The sequence below is a fragment of the Zingiber officinale genome, chromosome 3A (assembly GCF_018446385.1).
Source record: "Zingiber officinale cultivar Zhangliang chromosome 3A, Zo_v1.1, whole genome shotgun sequence".
Classification (NCBI taxonomy): domain Eukaryota; kingdom Viridiplantae; phylum Streptophyta; class Magnoliopsida; order Zingiberales; family Zingiberaceae; genus Zingiber; species Zingiber officinale.
This window is the reverse complement of record NC_055990.1, coordinates 52,003,087-52,021,331: the sequence shown is the minus strand read 5'-3', so window position 1 is coordinate 52,021,331 and position 18,245 is coordinate 52,003,087. Positions and strand designations below refer to the sequence as shown.

Here is an 18,245-nt window from a genome sequence, read left to right as displayed (position 1 = left end):
CTTAATATTCAACTTAGAATATTTACACCTTCTTTTCACTACCTTCAAACTCTCATTATCCTTACTTTCTTATCTAGGCTTTCTAGGGGTGTTACAATGATGTTGCCTAGTTTGTATCGATTGGATCTTGAATGATTAATTGTGATTAGGTCTTAATTCTTATTCTTGATTGATTGTTTGGATATCTTATAGAATTTGTAGAGGTTAACTCTCACTCGATTTTCTGAGGGATCCACGTGACAGGTGCAAGCCCGTGTAAGGACGTTTGAGGGATAACCTTGAAGGGAAAATGAGAATATTTAAGAGGGTAGGATAGATTTTATTATTCAATCCTTGTATCTTTATGGGTTAAGAAGCTACGAACTTCTATGTTGGTATCCGAGGGAAGCATAGTAATAGGTGCAATCCTGTGTAAGGACAACGTAGGTTCATATCTAATTGATCACATTTAGGTACATTTTTCAGTCCTAAGCCGATTATCTATTGCAAGAAAGAACCGACAACCTTCTACAAATATTAGACAATTGAGAAATAAGAATTGGTAAACCATATACATTCAAGAGATCTTACAAAGAAACTAAAACTCCTAGAACCTCCCTTTATCATAACTCAAACCCCAAATTCTTGTTTGTTGATCTTTCATTTTAGATTTGTTTTTCATCCTTAGCATTTGAAACCAATTGATTAGTTGTTTAGCTAATTCACTTTGAGATATTTCTAGTGCTTATTCCAGTCTCTGTGGATACGGTAATCTTTTATATTACTTGCGACATTTTCGTACACTTGCGGAGAGCGAACAAGTTTTTGGCGCCGTTGCCAGGGACTGCGCTATAACATTAGGAATTATCAATTGAGTTAGACTAGACATAACTTTTCTTTTCATTTGCATAGTTGTTATCTAACTTTTAGAATTCTGTTTTCATAAGTTTTTCCTTTCTTGAATAACATTCTTGACAATTTTTTTTTGTTGCAATTCTAATTCTAATTCTAACTTTGCATTCTTGATTTTTAGCACTCTAATCTAACTTTTCTCTGTTTTCTCTTTTAATCTAGTTTCTTTCTTCTTTTATTTTGTAAACATATCTTGCAATCTTTAGCATATGAATTATTCTAGACATTTTTCTTTTTCCTTTTATCTTTTCTTTCTTGTTTTCATTATGCACTTTCTTTCTTGCAATTTAAATTTTGCATTTTCTTTCTTTCTTTTCATATTGCATTTTATTTCTTGTCTTTGATTCTTCATTTTATAATTTTTTCTTGAATATCCATGATCACTAACATGTCAAGCAGGCCCATGAAAAATTTTTCTATACCCTTTTCTGTAAGATTTTTATCTCCCATTGTGCAACCTCAATTTGAAGCAGAAAGTTTCCAACTAGACCCAGAGATAATTTTCATGATACAAGGTCATAAATTTGGAGGAGAAGTTTCAGAAAGTCCTTATCTGCATCTTGAAACATTTTTAGAGATTTGTGATTTGGTGAAATGTGAAGGAGTATCAGCAGATGCAGTTCGATTGATAGCATTTCCTTTCAGTATCAAGGATAAAGCAAGGACTTGGCTATATTCTCTCTATCCTCAAAACATCACAAGTTGGGAACAATTGGAGAAGAAATTTCTGAATCATTTTTTCCCTCCAAGTAGAACAGTGTATATAGCAGAAATGGTTGGGAGCAGTGTTATGCAATTTCTGATTCTCCAGTGCCCTCAAAGCATCACAAGTTGCATAACAAATTTTGCTCAGGCATATGGAGAATCATTATTTGAAGCATGGGATAGATTCAAGAGTCTTCAAAGGTAGTGCCCTCATCATGGTTTTGACAAATGGTTGATTTTGCACATATTCTATGGGGGAATTTCTTTCTCAGACAAGAGTTTATTGGATTCATCAACTGGAGGTTCTTTTATGGACAAAAGTATAGATGAAGCTTATTCATTAATTGATCAAGTGACATTGAACCTCCATGAATGGTCGAACAAAAGTTGGATGGAATTTCCCTTAGATATTCAAGAAGTGCAAGCCATAAATGTAAGAGAGCCTGTCAAACAAAATGAAGTTCAACCACCTAAAAATATTGAAATTCACAAGTCACAAGGTGAGGAGTTTAAACATTTGGGAGCAAATCTTGATAGTATTGTTTCAAAATGGTTTAAAGAAGATCCCCCTCCTACACAGTCAAGATCTAATGAAAAGTGTGATGATGTTGGGTTGAGAAGTGGCAAAAATCATGAAGAACTTCTGAAGAATGACATGTTTAGAATTGAGGAGAAGAATAATAGAAGATCACAAGAACTTAGTTCCATTTCTCTAGGAAGTTCCCAAAGGCCACAAGTACCTTTCCCTCAATGATTAATCACACCAACACTAGATAAGCAAGTTTGACCTCCTCCAAAAGCTCAAAGGGAATTTGGGAAAAAGGAAGTTTAGTCTTTCCCTAGACCTTCACTAAGGGCTCCTTTTCCACAAAGGTTAGTGGGGGTCAATGAAAATAAAGACTTCGGAAAATCCTGTGACACTAATATGGTTGAGTGCAGATTTTTGAATGTATATGAAGATGAGGATTTTTCAGATGAGAATTTTATTGATAATGCAGTGGTAAATAAGTTTTCAGATCTACCTCAAAATTTTATAGGGTGTTATAGTGACATTGAATTTTCAGATGATTAATGTGATGTGGTAGATCAACTTAAAACTACAAGTGAAGTTATTGATCCTCTTATTATTGATTCTCCTATTGAGGACATAGATGTTGGTTTATTTTTGATGTATGTGTTGATGATAATGATATGGAATAATGTGTAGGGAGTTGTGTTGTGGAAGCAGCATCTCAAGGATCACCACCTTTGTCCACACAACCCATAGAGGTTGTAAGAATTGATCATGTTGTAGAACAATGTGTAGGGACTTATGCAGAGCTAGCAGAGTCTCAAGAATCACCATCATTGATATCATCAATACCTGAGCCAGAGAGAGAACCATCATTTGATTCAGGGGAAGTCACATCTACATGTTTAGAAATTTCAGGTATCTTTCAGCAAAGTAAGGTTAGTATTTCTTGTGATCTTTTGGTAAATTTTATAGAGGTACCTATCATTGACTTTGTTAGATGTGATTCAGTTTTTATTTCTTATTCTTCTTATCTTAATATGGTTATGGCTCTATCTTATCTAATATGTTTGTGGAAGATTTGTATTTTCTTTGCATGTGCAGATTTCACTTGGGCTAATAATTGGAAGCTCAATCTGAATCGTCTTCGACCACCTGAAAGAACTTCAAAGAAGACGAAGATGGAGAGAGCAATACTTCATTTTGTAATCCCTATATTGAAAGCTCTCTCCATAATAAGAGCCCTTGGTAGGAGGGTTCTAAAATATCTTACCCCTCCAAGAGCGAGATTTCGATAAATCTAATGAGGTGGTCGAGCTAATGACCTTAAACAAGCGCTTCTTGGGAGGCAACCCAAGTTCATTTTCCTTATTTTCTTTTATGTCTTTAGTTCTTTCTTTATAATAAACATGTTTCCTCTACTTAATTTTCTTGTCTATCTTATTTTTATAGAATTCAAAGTTGTGGAGGAATGTGAGCATTGGATAGAGGAGTATTTTTAAAACATGAATGTCAACCATTTGGAGCTCATCACTTGGTAACTTCTCTAAATTTCATAAATCTTCTCCACATTGTTTTTAGTTTTCATTGGGATAATGAAAAGTTTGAGTCTGGGGGGGTGTCAAACTTGATTTCTTTTTGTTTCAGTTTTTGATTGTTTTCTTGTTTTCTGCATGTGTAGTTTTTGTTTTGCATTCTATTTTGATTGTCTTGCTTGAGTGTTTGTTTTGATAGTCATTTGATTATCTTTTGAAATAATTTTGGCAAACATCTTGAGAACATCAATCTTCACTTTTATGCTTTCTTGTCTTCAAGATAAAATGTTAGCACGTTCATTATCTAGATTCATGATGTTGTAAATGATGCTAGTAGTAAGCTTTATGTACTTCTTTTCTCTATCTTGGGTAGCATTAAATAAGCTAAGAATCATATGGAGATGAGTTTTAGTCTTGGCTTGACCTTAAGAATCTCACTTTCACTACACTTTGACTTGATGCTTGAATGGTTGATATTATTGAAATAGTCATGATTCATCTTGTTTGCTTAGTACTTGGTTTCCATGGTGATTTTTCAAACTTCATTTTGGTTACTGGATGAGGCTCAACTCATGCAAGCTCATTTGGAAAAATCAAAATATCCCAACATTTGTGCTAAAAGTACACTTGTGAAATAAGATTTGCCAATGCAAATACTTATGAAAAAAAAATTGAAAAAAGAAAAGCAATAAAAAAAATAAGGGATATAAAAAATAGTTGTCGTGAGTGGAATCTAGCAAGTCACCCCTTTGAGACCGAGTTAGGTTACTGGGGAAATGACTGCTTAGCTTCTCTTGAGATTGAGCACACCTTTGAGACCTTGGGTTGGTTGAGAAATATGAACCAAGTGAGTGGCAAGTAAGTGCCTATCACTGGTTACTTGTCTCTCACCGGAAACATTAGGAATTCAAATTTAATGACGACTTGACTAGGACATAGATTGAAACTTGAAGGGTTTTTGAGTTACTTTTACACTGTGCACAGGATACTTAAGCTTGAGCCATACTTGATTTGTTTCCATGATTATGCTTGTTATTGGAACTCTTTGATAGAGTTAGGAAAGTACATTAGGATTTATGAATGCGTTGTAGAACATATGAATTTAGATTACAACATTTTGCTTGAGGACAAGCAAAGGTTTAAGTCTGGGGGTGTGATGTGCGTAGATTTTATATACTTTTATGCATGTTTTGACGCACATTTACATACTTTGAGCATGCTTGATCTATGCATTTTTGTACTTCCAGCTTTCCTTTTAGCATATTTACTCTTTTTGTTCGGAGATCTGCTTTTGTGCATTTTATGTAGACAGGAGTCGAATTTAGTGAAGATTGTGTATTCTTGGACAAAACTTATGAGCAAAGCAAGCGAGAAGGCACCTGGCCGTGTACTAGACATGACCCTGCATTGGTAGGGAGCTCTGGCCGTGTGGAGTTTAGAGGCCGTGTGGCAGCAACAACAAAGGAGCTTGGCCTGGCCGTGTGAACCTCACACGGCTGTGCCAAGTTTTGAAGCAAAATCAGAGTTCAATCGTTACATGGCCATGTGGATCTACATGGCCATGTAAGGTTTCCAGAGACCAAGAAGGCCTTGGTCGTGTGCATCACACGGCCGTGTAGGGTTCCCAGCACTTAAAAGTGTTCTGGCCGTGTGCACCACACGACCATGTCAGGTTTCCAGAAGCTGGGGCAGTCCAAGCCGTGTGGATCTACACGGCCGTGCTTGGAGGTCTTGATGGGAGTTGTCCACGGCCGTGTACGCCACACGACCGTGTATAGATGGCAGAGAGGGGAAAGGCTCTGGCCGTGTGAACCTCACACGACCATGTGTCGGGGTCGTGTGGCACCCGAAAGCCCCCTCTATTTAAAGCCTCTTTGAAGATTTGAAAGAGGATCTTCTCCCCTTTGGGAGAAAGCAAGATTTGGTGGATTTCTCCCATTCTTGGGAGGATCTTTGGGCGATCTAAAGGGAGATCTTGGCGAATTCGACTCCGGGAGCGAGGATTGGATCCGAAGATGGAGCTATTTTGTAGATAAGTTTTCTTTCTCTCCTCTTCTTGGATTGGGATTGAAGAAATACTTGTAATCTTCTTATCTTTGGTTTTCTTTCTTTGTTTTATGGAGTAGATCTTTTGTTCTAGGATGGAGGGAGTATTTGTGAGATAAATTGATGTAAACTCTTGTGGATTTGCCATTACTTTGTTTCTATGATGTTGCCTAGTATGTATCGATTGGATCTTGAATGATTAATTGTAATTAGGGCTTAATTCTCATTCTTGATTGATTGTTTGGATATCTTATAGACTTTGTAGAGATTAACTCTCACTCGATTTTCTGAGGGATCCACGTGACAGGTGCAAGCCCGTGTAAGGACTTTTGAGGGATAACTTTGAAGGGGAAATGAGAATATTCAAGAGGGTATGATAGATTTTATTATTCAATCCTTGTATCTTTATGGGTTAAGAAGCTATGAACTTCTATGTTGGTATCCGAGGGAAGCATAGTAATAGGTGCAATCCTGTGTAAGGACAACGTAGGTTCATATCTAATTGATCATATTTAGGTACATTTTGCAGTTCTAAGCCGGTTATCTATTGCAAGAGAGAACCGACAACCTTCTACAAATATTAGACAATTGAGAAATAAGAATTGGTAAACCATATACATTCAAGAGATCTTACAAAGAAACCAAAACTCCTAGAACCTTCCTTTATCATAACTCAAACCCCAAACTCTTGTTTGTTGGTCTTTCATTTTTGATTTGTTTTTCATCCTTAGCATTTGAAACCAATTGATTAGTTGTTTAGCTAATTCGCTTTGAGATATTTCTAGTGCTTATTCCAGTCCCTGTGGATACGATAATCTTTTATATTACTTGCGACATTTCCATACACTTGCGAAGAGCGAACAGAGATCGCTCTACCACAAATCACTTCTATAGGTAGCCCAGGGTATAATAACTTGAGGATAAAACTATAAGCAAACCATAATATATGGGAGCGATGCTCCACCATAAGAAATAAAAGTGACCAAGATATCTAGTAATCTTGCTAGGGACTGTGCGAGATTACTATACCACAAATCTCTGTGAGCAGTCCAAAATGTCAAGGTCCATGTCTGTGTGAGATCACTCTACTACAGATCACTGTGTGCAGACAGGAACTAGCTATCTAGCTATGGGATGTATGAGATGACTCTTCCACATATCATTATGGGCAGCCTAGGATACAACACTCACTGTCGACTGGCTCTGACCTCACTCTACAATAGGAGAGAGCCCTGATCCAGATGTATAGCAATCACTATCAACTGGCTCTGACTACAAGGGAGAAATGATTATCAAACTAGCTCATACTACACCGGAGCAATGATCATCAAACTAGCTCATACCGTAAGGGAGTAATGGTCATCAAACTAGTTCATACCACATGGGAGCAATGGTTGTCAAGCTAGCTCAAACTGAAAGGGAGCAATGGTCATCAAACTGGCTCATACCACTAAGGAGAAATGGTCGTTAGCATGCATATAGTGCAATGATGAACATGAAGTAATAACATAATATTGATACGATGATCAACAATGCAACAACTCCCTCAACATAGGTACAATATAATCAACATGATCCTCCAATAGTACACACCAAATAAGTATGCACACACTACACGGGTATAATCAGCATGATACCTCGAATAATGCACATCCGACATGTGTGGACACTCAACGTAGGTATAATCAACTGGATATCTCTAATAGTACACCATAAACACATGTACACACACCACAACACAACACAGGTATAAATGACAAGATACCTCCAATACTACTACTAGCTATATGTACACATGACAAATACATGTACCCTCAAAACATAGGTATAATTATCAAGATACTTCCAACTAAATATATTGAACACGTGTACACATAACAACAAAGGTATAATCAACAAGATACCTCTAATAATACTCACCTAACATGTAAGCACACACAACACACGATAGATCCAGAATCATGATCCATCAATCACACACACCTATATGCATGAAAAGATCCAACATGTGTCTACTAGCAACATCTACAATACGTAGCAACACCTACACACGTGTGCACACTAAAAATGCATAATAAGTATGATAACTCCTATAGTACACACCATACACGTGTGTATACTACAGAGTAAGAATAACCAAAGATGAGACTTTATAGATAATAAATAGTTCATCTCAAAGATCAAGCATAAAAGTATCAAACACAAATAAAATGTGAGTGGAGTCAAGATAAAGCAACCTAATCCATAAGATAATCCATGCACTAAGTTCAAAGAACTATAGAGACCAAGGAAGAAGTACCTGCCTTATGTGTGGATCGTGCTAAAACTATCCTCATGCTAGAATAATTATCTCATATCAGTGTCCTGCATCACAGAATACATATTATAGCTAAGTTATACACCAATTACTTAGCTAATCTTAATCCTATTCTGATTAGGTAAACATGTTTAATTCCATCTAGCAACAAATCACCACCACATTGAATACAGACAAATCCCAACTATTGTATAACTAAACTTAATTTAGTTTATATACGAATTACCTCCAAAATATCTCCAAATCTGAGAACACATGTACTGACCCATGACTAGAGCAGCTGGCTGTTGGAAAATGGTGACCAGAACATTACTAAGGTCGAAGCTAAGAAACAGGGCAACGATTAACACAAGCATCCCAATAAGGAAAATGGACATCAGATCTCAACCATTCTGAATCCAATCATGACTTACCCAATACTATGTCGGTAGATCCTTCCCTCCAGGAGATCAAACCCCTGACTGCCCAGCAATGTCGCTTACAGCTAGGCTTGACTCAGAGAAGATGGGCGACTGAATTGAGCTAGCGTTGTGACATAAGAGGGAGAAGGAATCAACACTAGTTGGCTGGATCGAGAGGTGGCTACGGGTAGGGCAGTAGTGGATGCTTCATCGACAATGAAAGGGGGAAGGACAAGAGACTCGGCAACGTGATGTGGTTGTGGGCTAAGGCACAACTCATGTGGTCGACGTCGATCAATTAGCGTCAAAGAGATAAGCGAAGAATGACGATGACAAAGAGGTAGGGCACGGGGAGATAGGGATCAACAACAATGGAGATTGACGATGGTCGGCGTCAAGCTGTGGTGGTTGCGAACCAGCTCCGATAATGACGGTGTTGTTGGGTGCTACTCGGAATTTCGTTCTGTTTCCCCTGTATAAAAATTTGTACAAGGACAGAACTTTTCCTAGCAACCTTTGTGTTCTTAAACTTGGATTGGAAATGAAACTTAACGTTTTTCCTCCAAGTTCAAACCATGTGTTCTTCATAAGTTAAACTTGGATTGGAAATGAAAATTAACAATTTTACTCCAAGTTCAACTCATGTGTTTTTCAGAAGTTAAACCATATTACAGAAGTTGATTAAATATCTATTTCAAGGATTGGCTTCCAGTCGTTGGCGAGGAACTCGACCTTCTTGGTTATGGGATCATCCACCACTTCCTAGACAAAGCCTTTCAAAGAAATTTAATATTTAAACTCCTCACAGTAAACCCTAGGTTTAATTAAAGAGACCTCAATTAAAGCATAAAATCGAAACACAAAATTGAAACATAAAATCGCTAGCCTCTTGTGTTGGTATTTTATGATCCATACAAAGAAAAACTAAACTAGTACACCGCGGAAATAATTAACTAGTTATACCTTTCTTTGTATCTTAAAGACCTCTTGATTTTCTGCTGTATTTCTCTCCTCTTCTTGGACGCCGTGTGGGCGACGATCTAGCAAGACGAAGACACCAGACCTTCTCCTTCTTTTCCAAGCTTTCGACCACCAAAGAATACAAAGTGAAGAGGCATCCTTCTTCTTCTTCTCCTCCAAGCAACCAACCACAAGGTGAAGGTCCCTCTCCAAGTGCTGCCGACCCTTATGAAGAGGAAAGGGAAAAAAGGGAAGAGCTAGCCACAAGAAATTAGAAGACGAGCCTTAGGTTGTGTTCTTTTTTGGGGCACCTCCCTCCTCCTCTTTTATAATCTTTGCTAGCGGCTAATAAGGTAAGTTTTCAATAAAATTTCCTTTTATTTGCTATTGTAGATGGTTACAAAAAAGGAAAGATTTTAACAAAATTAAAATCTCTCTTTTAAACCATTGTAAATAGCTATAAAAGGAAAGATTATAACAAAATTTTGTTTTAAACAAAATCTTCGTTTTATTCCTATAATGGTTGGTTACAAAAAAGGAAAGATTTTAACAAAATTAAAATCTCTCTTTTAACCATTGTAGATAACTACAAAAAATTAAAGATTTTAATAAAATTAAAATCTCTCTTTTAACCATTATAGATAACTACAAAAAGGAAAGATGTTAACAAAATTAAAATCTCTTTTTTAATCCATTGTAGAAAGCTATAAAATGAAAGATTTTAACAAAATTTTGTTTTCAACAAAACTTCCTTTTCTCTTCTTGTATGGTCGGCCCTATGCTTGGGCACCAAGCATGGCTTGGCCGACCCACATCTTGGGCACCAAGAGGGCTTGGTTGGTCCCTTGCTTGGGCACAAAGCAAGGATGTGGCCGACCCCTCATTTGGGTAAGAAAAAAAATCAAAATGGGTGAACACGAGGCTTTATAGAGGCTACAGCAGGGACTGAGAGGAGGAATTGCTTTTGGCCTCCTGATGAGCTTGAGCTTCCTGTGTTCGCCCCGAACACCCAACTCAAGTTCATCAATAATAACTAATACCACTAAAGAGTTATTATTGAACTACCGCACCAATCCCATATTACATTATGGGCTCCTTCTTATCATGAGTGCATTAATCTCCCAATGTTTAAGATATCGAATGCTCATTAATTAAATGAGTTACTGATAACTCACTTAATTAATATCTAGCTCCAAGAGTAGTACCACTCAACTTCATTGTCATATCAGACTAAATCCACCTGCAGGGTTTATATGACAATCCTTATGAGCTCCTCAAGGGGGCATCATCAACCTAGATAACTAGGACACAGTTTCCTTCTATAATCAACAACACACCATATAAATAATATTAATTCTCAACTTATCGGGCCTATTGATTTAACGAATAAATCTCACCAATTGATAAATTAAAGAAATAAATTCTAAGTATATGTGCTTGTTATTATATCAGGATTAAGAGTATGCACATCCATAATAACAGAGGTTATGTTCTTTTATGCAGTCAGTATAAAAAGAAACAACCTTAAATGATCCTGCTCAATACACTCATAGTGTACTAGTATAATTTTATAGTCAAGATAAACTAATACCAAATTACACTACAATCATTCCAATGGTTTGTCCCAATCTATCTTGGTTGTGAGCTACTATTTATAATTTATAAGGAATTGATAACATGATCTTCTTTATGACACCACACACCATGTTATCTACAATATAAATTAAATAGACAACTGCATTTAACTAAATGCAAACATTTGACCAATATCATTCTCATTTCAAAATTAATGTTCATACAAAAATCTAGGCTTTTAGTATACATCCTAACAGGTGTTAGGGCAGTGGTTGGTGGCATTGACCGAGTCGGTGATCGGTTGAGATGAAGAGAGGCGATGGCGGGGGATATGGAGAGGGGTCGGATTCCTCCCTGCCGCAACCATGTCCAGTGCTAATGGCTGTGGAGATCGGCGGCGCCAGGGCAGTAGTGATTGGACGTCGACCCGTGGTGGTCTGCGACCGTGTCGAGAGAAGGGAGAGGGGTGATAGAGAGATTAGGGATGAGGAAAGGGATCAGGCTAATGGAAATAGAAAAATCTAGATTTAATAATTAAACCTTATATTAATAGAATTAATCAACTCCCACTTAAGAGATATTTCAAACAGGCTTTCTCCTAGCCCAATCATTCTATCCCCTTAAATGGGTCATACAGACTCCGTTTAAAACTTGAAAAATTTCTAAAAATTATCAGAAAATTCTACAAGGTCATTACTCTAATAATAATAATTATTAAATTTTTCGTATCTTATATTCTCCCCTACTAACAAAAATTTGGTCCTCAAATTTACTACTCAAACTAGGGGATCCTCATAACAACTAAATAGTATACCCATATGCTGTTGGACCCCATGGTGTTTTGATGTAATCAGCCAAGTTGGTTAGGTCCTACTTTGTGTTTGATCCCTGTGTTTGAGTGTGAAGGAGCTTAGAAGTGCAGGAAGTCAAGCGGAAGACGCAGCTAGCGAGAAGGGCGGCACGGGAAGGGAGCCGACGGGCTCGGTGCATCCGAAGGACGAGAGAGCTGCGGAAGAGTACACCGATGGGTGAGAAAAACATGCGCAGCATTCGAGGGACGTTAAGCCCGAGAGGAAGACTGCTGGAAGAGAAGGCCGTAAATTGGGTTCGGGTGAGCCCTATTTCGGTTGGCCACAATCACCGAAACAAACGGAGCCTCAGAAGTCAAAGCAAAGAAGAAATGGAGCTGAGAAGACTACTCGAGGCGCCTTCAACCAATGTTGAAGGCGCCTCAAGCTGAGGTGCCTTGAGCCTCAGTCTGAGGTGCCTCAAGAACTGAGGCGCCTCAAACCTGCTTTGAGGCGCCTTCAGCCTGGTCAAAATTGACCGTTCGCAGCGGATAGAGTTCTATCTACTACACCGAGTTGGAGGCACCTTGAATCTTGTTGGAGGCGTCTTGGACCCTCAGGATAGACTTTCTAGGAGCTATAAAAAGGCCCCTGGAGCTAGGAAATAACCAACAACTCAGTTTTCAACTCTGTAATCAACTCCTAGCAGGGTGTGAGCTTTCTCAGTGTGTAAAAAGGCTTCTCCGCCTACAGTAAAGGAGACTTTCTTAGTGTGCGCTTTTCATCGCCCTGGATTAACAACCTTCTTGGTTGTAACCAGGTTAACTCCTGAGTCTCTAATTTAATTCTGTTTCTTATTGTTTCATTTTTATAGTTGCTTTTATTTTTGAGTTGAAAAATTCGGGGAGGGTATACCTTATTGTTTCAAGCAATTCACCCCCTCTTGCCGGCCCCCACTGCACCTTCAATTGGTATTAGAGCCAGACCGCCTCAGAAGGACTAACCGCCGACAGAAGCACAACGATCATGATGATGGCCGTAGCGAATATTCATCCCCCGAAGTTTGACGGAGACTTCGCGACGTGGAAACGTCGGATGGAGGTATTTTTTAAAACCGACTTCGATATTTTACTAACTATGAAATATGGTTTTGAAGTTCCGAAAGACAAAGAAGAGAATCAGTGGAGCAATAAGGAGCAAGCTGAGTTTGTCTCCAATGGAAAGGCAGAGTTCCACTTGCTTAGCATGTTGCCACCACAAGAGGTAAGTCGAATCGGAAGCTACGACTCCGCAAAAGACCTCTGGGAAAAATTCCTGGAGCTTCACGAAGGTACATCCGAAGGGAAGCTTGCAAGACGTGATATCCTCCGGACTCAGCTTACGAACCTCCGGATGAACTAAGGCGAGAAGGTAGCGTAACTCCAAGCAAGGATCAAAGAGTTGATCACGCAACTAAGTAACCTTGGAGAAGAAGTAATGAACCGGGACTCGATCCGGTACACGCTCAACACCTTCCCTAGAACTCCAAAATGGGGGTCCTTAGTAGATGCATATTACATCTCTAAGGACTTCGAGATAAGTACTTTAGAAAATTTGTTTTCTACTTTTGAACTTCACGAATCTCGAGTTGCAGAGCCCAATGGAGTAGAGAAGACTAGTCAGAACATTGCCTTAAAGGCAAAAACAAACGATTCTGACTTTGATGCATCGATTGACGAAAATGAAGCTGCATTAATGGTAAGACGTTTTAATAAGTTTTTCAAATCTAACAAATTTAGATCGTAGTCGAGTAAACGTCATCAAAATACAAGGACAACCCGTTGCTACAATTGCAACGAAGAAGGGCACATCAAGGATGACTGCCCGAAATTGAAGAGCAAACAGAAATAGAAGGAAAAGGTAAAGTACAAGAAGCCAGAATCCTCCAGATACAAGAACCTGAAAGCCACATGGTCATACTCATCCTCCAAATCAGACCTCGAAGAATTCTCGGGGTTAGCGCTAATGGCAAGCCATCAGCTGGAAGAAGAGTCAAGCTCAGAAATGAGAATAGATGAAGGGGGGAGGAACCTCATTAGAAGAAAGTAGCGATGAAGGGGGAGCATCACCGAGTCAGGTAAGTCATGTACGTAATCTAACCCCTACTCAATCATTTCAATTCATTAAATCTCTTTCTAAAGATTTATTCAAATTAGAAAAAGAAAATGCTGAATTAAAATTGAACCTAGCAAAAGCATGTCCACTAGAAATGTATGATAATCTAAAATTAGAAAATGAAAAATTAAAAGTTGAAATTGAGAAATTGAAGAATAATGATGCATGCTTAAATAAATTTCCAAAATAAAAATTAAGAATTTATGAAAAATTGAATTGGTATATTAGAAAACATCAGGGACAACTTAGGAAAGTAACCAGAAATTATGTACCCCCTAAGTTTTTGAATAACCCAATAGGAAGGAACCTCTTTTGGGTTCCGAAATCTGTGCTAAATTAATTTTCTTTTAATTAAGGCTTTCAGAAGAAAAATTAAACGTTAAAATTTCTTTATGAAGCTTTGTCTAAGGAAGTGGTTGTTGCTCCAATAACCAAGAAGGCCTAGTGCCTCGCCACGACCTGGAAGCTGAAATATTGAAATAAAATATTTAATTAACTTTCTGAAAAAGCATTAAACTAGAATTAAATAATGCTTTGAAAGTTTTTCAAACATTTTCGGAAAAAAATTGACTTAGAAATTATTTTAAAAAATTCTAAAAATTCAGTTTACTTAGAATTTTTTTGGAAAATTCTAAAAATTCATCTTGCTTAGAAATTTTTCTAACTTAAAATTTGCTAAATATTTTTTTAAATCATTTTCTATTATTATTACCCCATTTTTTGCTATGATCAAAGGGGGAGAGAGAAGTACAAGTTTAGGGGGAAAGAATTTTTAAAATTAAAAATATTTTTGAAAAATTCTGGTTAACTCTTAATTAAGTAGTTGTAATTTTATTTATTACAAAATTATGCTTAACATCTTAGTTTAGTAATTTTATTTAAAAATTACTACTTGTCTATTTTAACCCTAACTTGAACTTGGGTTGATGCACATAAAAAAGGGAGAGATTGTTGGACCCCATGGTGTTTTGATGTAATCAACCAAGTTGGTTAGGTCCTTCTTTATGTTTGATCCTTGTGTCTGAGTGTGCAGGAGCTTAGGAGCGCAGGAAGTCGAGCAGAAGTTGCAGCTAGCGAGAAGGAAGGCACGGGAAAAGAGCCGACGGGCTCGGTGGGTCCGAAGGACGAGAGAGCTGCGGAAGAGTACATCGATGGGCGAGAAGAACGTGCACGGCGTTCGAGGGACGTTAAGCTGGGGAGGAAGACTGCTCGAGGAGAAGGCCGGAAATTAGGTTCGGGTGAGCCCTATTTCGGTTGGCCGCAATCACCCAAACAAACGGAGCCTCGAAAGTCAAAGCAAAGAAAAAATGGAGCTGAGAAGACTGCTCGAGGCGCCATCAACCAATGTTGAAGGTGCCTCAAGCTGAGGCGCCTCGAGCCTCAGTCTGAGGTGCCTCAAGAGTTGCGGCACCTCAAACCTGCTTTGAGGCACTTTCAGGCTGGTCAAATTTGACCGTTCGCAGCGGATAGAGTTCTATCTGCTACAACGAGTTGGAGGCACCTTGAACCTTGTTGGAGGCGCATTGGACCCTCGGGATAGACTTTCCAGGAGCTATAAAAAGGCCCATGGAGCTAGGAAATAACCAACAACTTAGTATTCAACTCTGTAATCAACTCCTAGCAGTTTGTGAGCTTTCTCAGTATGTAAAAAGGCTTCTCCGCCTACAGTAAAGGAGACTTTCTTAGTGCGTGCTTTTCATCGCCCTAGATTAACAACCTTCTTGGTTGTAACCAGGTTAACTCCCGAGTCTTTGATTTAATTATGTTTCTTCTTGTTTTATTTTTATCATTGCTTTTATTTTTGAGTTGAAAAATTCGGGGAGGGTATACCTTATTGTTTCAGGCAATTCGCCCCCCTCTTGCCGACCCCTGCTGCACCTTCATATGCTACTTTATCCTAGTATCATGAATAAATCTCCAACCGTGAGGGATTAAAGTTCCCTTACAAAACTGCTAGATGATTTACTTCCAAGTAGATAATGATAATTCTGCGGTTATGAGCTCACTATACCTCCACAACTCCCACATTGTTGCTTAGCCAACTAAGGTAAAACAACTATCTCTGTACTCTATAACTCACACTATCAACAGATCCTCCAACATCTGTACAGTGCGCTCATACTGTCCATCTGTCCAAGAGGGAAAGTTGTACCAAAATAAGGATATACACTCATGGCCTATTGTAAACTCTACTAGAACTATCATGTGAATCACATATTGATATGCGTAGATTATATACATTTTCAATTATGTTTTGAAGCACATCTACTTGTATTTCATTAGCATAATCTATTTTTATTGCACCCTATTTCATTTTAATGTCATACTTTCATTATATTCTGTTCGAATATATACTCTTTGTTTATTTTAATTGACAGGACGCATATTGGAGTGAAAATGGAGTAAAAACTCACACGGGAGCTACTCCAGAAGAAATCAAGCTTGGGTCGTGTAGGCTACACGATTGTGTGGCCATCCTGAAGTAAATCATGTCATGACCATGTGACCTACATGACCGTGCCAATCTCCACGTGGCCAGGTAGCACACGACCGGATCAAATGGCACGACCGTGCCAACAATCTAGAGGCAAAGCAAGGCATGGGTGGGCCAAATGGCACGACTATGCCATTTCTCCAGAGGCTATGCATGCCTAGGCCTTGTGAGCCACACGGTCGTGCAACATTTTCCAGAGAGCAAGTATCGCCATATCGTGTAAGCCACACGGCCGTGTAGGCCATCCGCTGCCAAAAGCAGAATACGATCATGTAAATCTACACGGTCGTGTCACCTTGGCCGAAAGCAAGATGTGTGAGGCAGTGTGAATCCACACGACTGTGTCACGAGCCGTGTAGTGCCCATGCCCTACTCTATAGTAGGGACTTTTCTCCCATTTTCACTTATCTTTTCGTTTGGGGCTCTTCCCTATTGCTTGGGAAAGGGTTCTATAAAAGGGCACTTCCAAGGATGCTACACCTCAAAGATAAGCATTCTCTTCTCTCTATCTCCATGTATTGGGTCGTGATTTGCTTTACTTATCATCTCTTGGTTGTAAATTTCCTTGCAATGGAGTAGATCACTAGATCTAGGACGTAGGAAGTAGTTGTGATGTATGAACTATGTATTTGGACATTTTCCTATGCAATGAAGTGTTTATATTATCATCTATGTGTGTTGTGTCTTGTATGCATTTGATGAAATGTGTGCGAGGTAAATCCATGTAGATGTAGGGTTAGATCACCATGTAGAGGAAGAGCCTTGGAATGTAAGATCATAGGACCTTGTGACAGAAGATATCCCTTACTTTCTATAGCAGTTCCTTGAAACGGGGATCAACTCTCTACTAGGAAAACTAATTAGAGTTTAAAGGGTTCTCCCAAATTAATATTAGGAAGTGACTTGTATAATCTAGGAACGTGGGCCGTGGACCCTTGTGTGAGAAGTATGTTCCCTATAATCGAACTTCCTAAATTACCTATTCTACTTAATTACATTAATCTACCGTTAGGAAGTGATTTGTATAATCTAGAAACGTGGACTGTGGGCCCTGGTGACGAAAGGATATTCCCTATAATCGGACTTCCTAAATTACCTTTTTTACTTAATGGCGGTAGAACTTGGGTAAACTCTTCGCTGTGATCTTCGCGGGATAGTATAAGACTTTAGTTAGAACTCCTACATGAGTGTAAGCATGGAGTTAGGGAGATGAACAATGCATAGAGACATTAACTAGCATCGCAACGAAACCCAAATCCTAGTATCTATTCCCCCTTCATTCACTTACGCTCTTTACTCTCTCTCCTCTTTTCTCTTTCTCTTAAGCATTTGTAAATGTTTTAGATTGTCTAGATAATTCGCTATGCAAAGTTAACTAGTTCTTAACCAACAGTCTTTGTGGGTTCGATATCTTTTGTATTACTGATGACGAAACCATGCATTTGAGGTGATGTAACAAGTTTTTAGCACTGTTGTCGGGGACTATTTTTGATTAACTTTAGTTGATTAGCATATGAGTTACTCTAGATATTTTTCTTTTTTCCTTTTGTCTTTTTTTCCTTGTTTTCATTATGAACTTTCTTTTCTTTAAATTATGTATTCATTTTTTTAAAAAAAATGAAAATAAAAAATTGGTTGAGTGCCTTGATTATTGTATATCTCTTATATTCATGTGCTATATGATAATTTCTCACCGTGTCTTGTGAGTTGTGTGATATTATTTCAGGTGAGACCAGAATTTTTTTTAGCTATGGATTGGTATTCTTGGAAATTTGGAGGTGTAAAGTATAATTTGGATGATGAGCGAACGTTGAATACTTGCAAAGTATGTGGTAGTTCATCCCATCCGTCTGCTATATGCTGCCTCT

The 18,245-nt window shown here is 38.3% G+C and overlaps 1 non-coding gene across 1 annotated transcript; it reads right to left on the bottom strand.

Annotated features, from left to right (window-relative positions):
• Window positions 1-1,711: 1,711 nt before the first annotated feature.
• Window positions 1,712-1,818, bottom strand: LOC122054307. Its single transcript, XR_006132635.1, has one exon. It is a non-coding gene; the product is annotated as a small nucleolar RNA R71 (small nucleolar RNA).
• Between the last annotated feature and the right edge of the window lie 16,427 nt (window positions 1,819-18,245).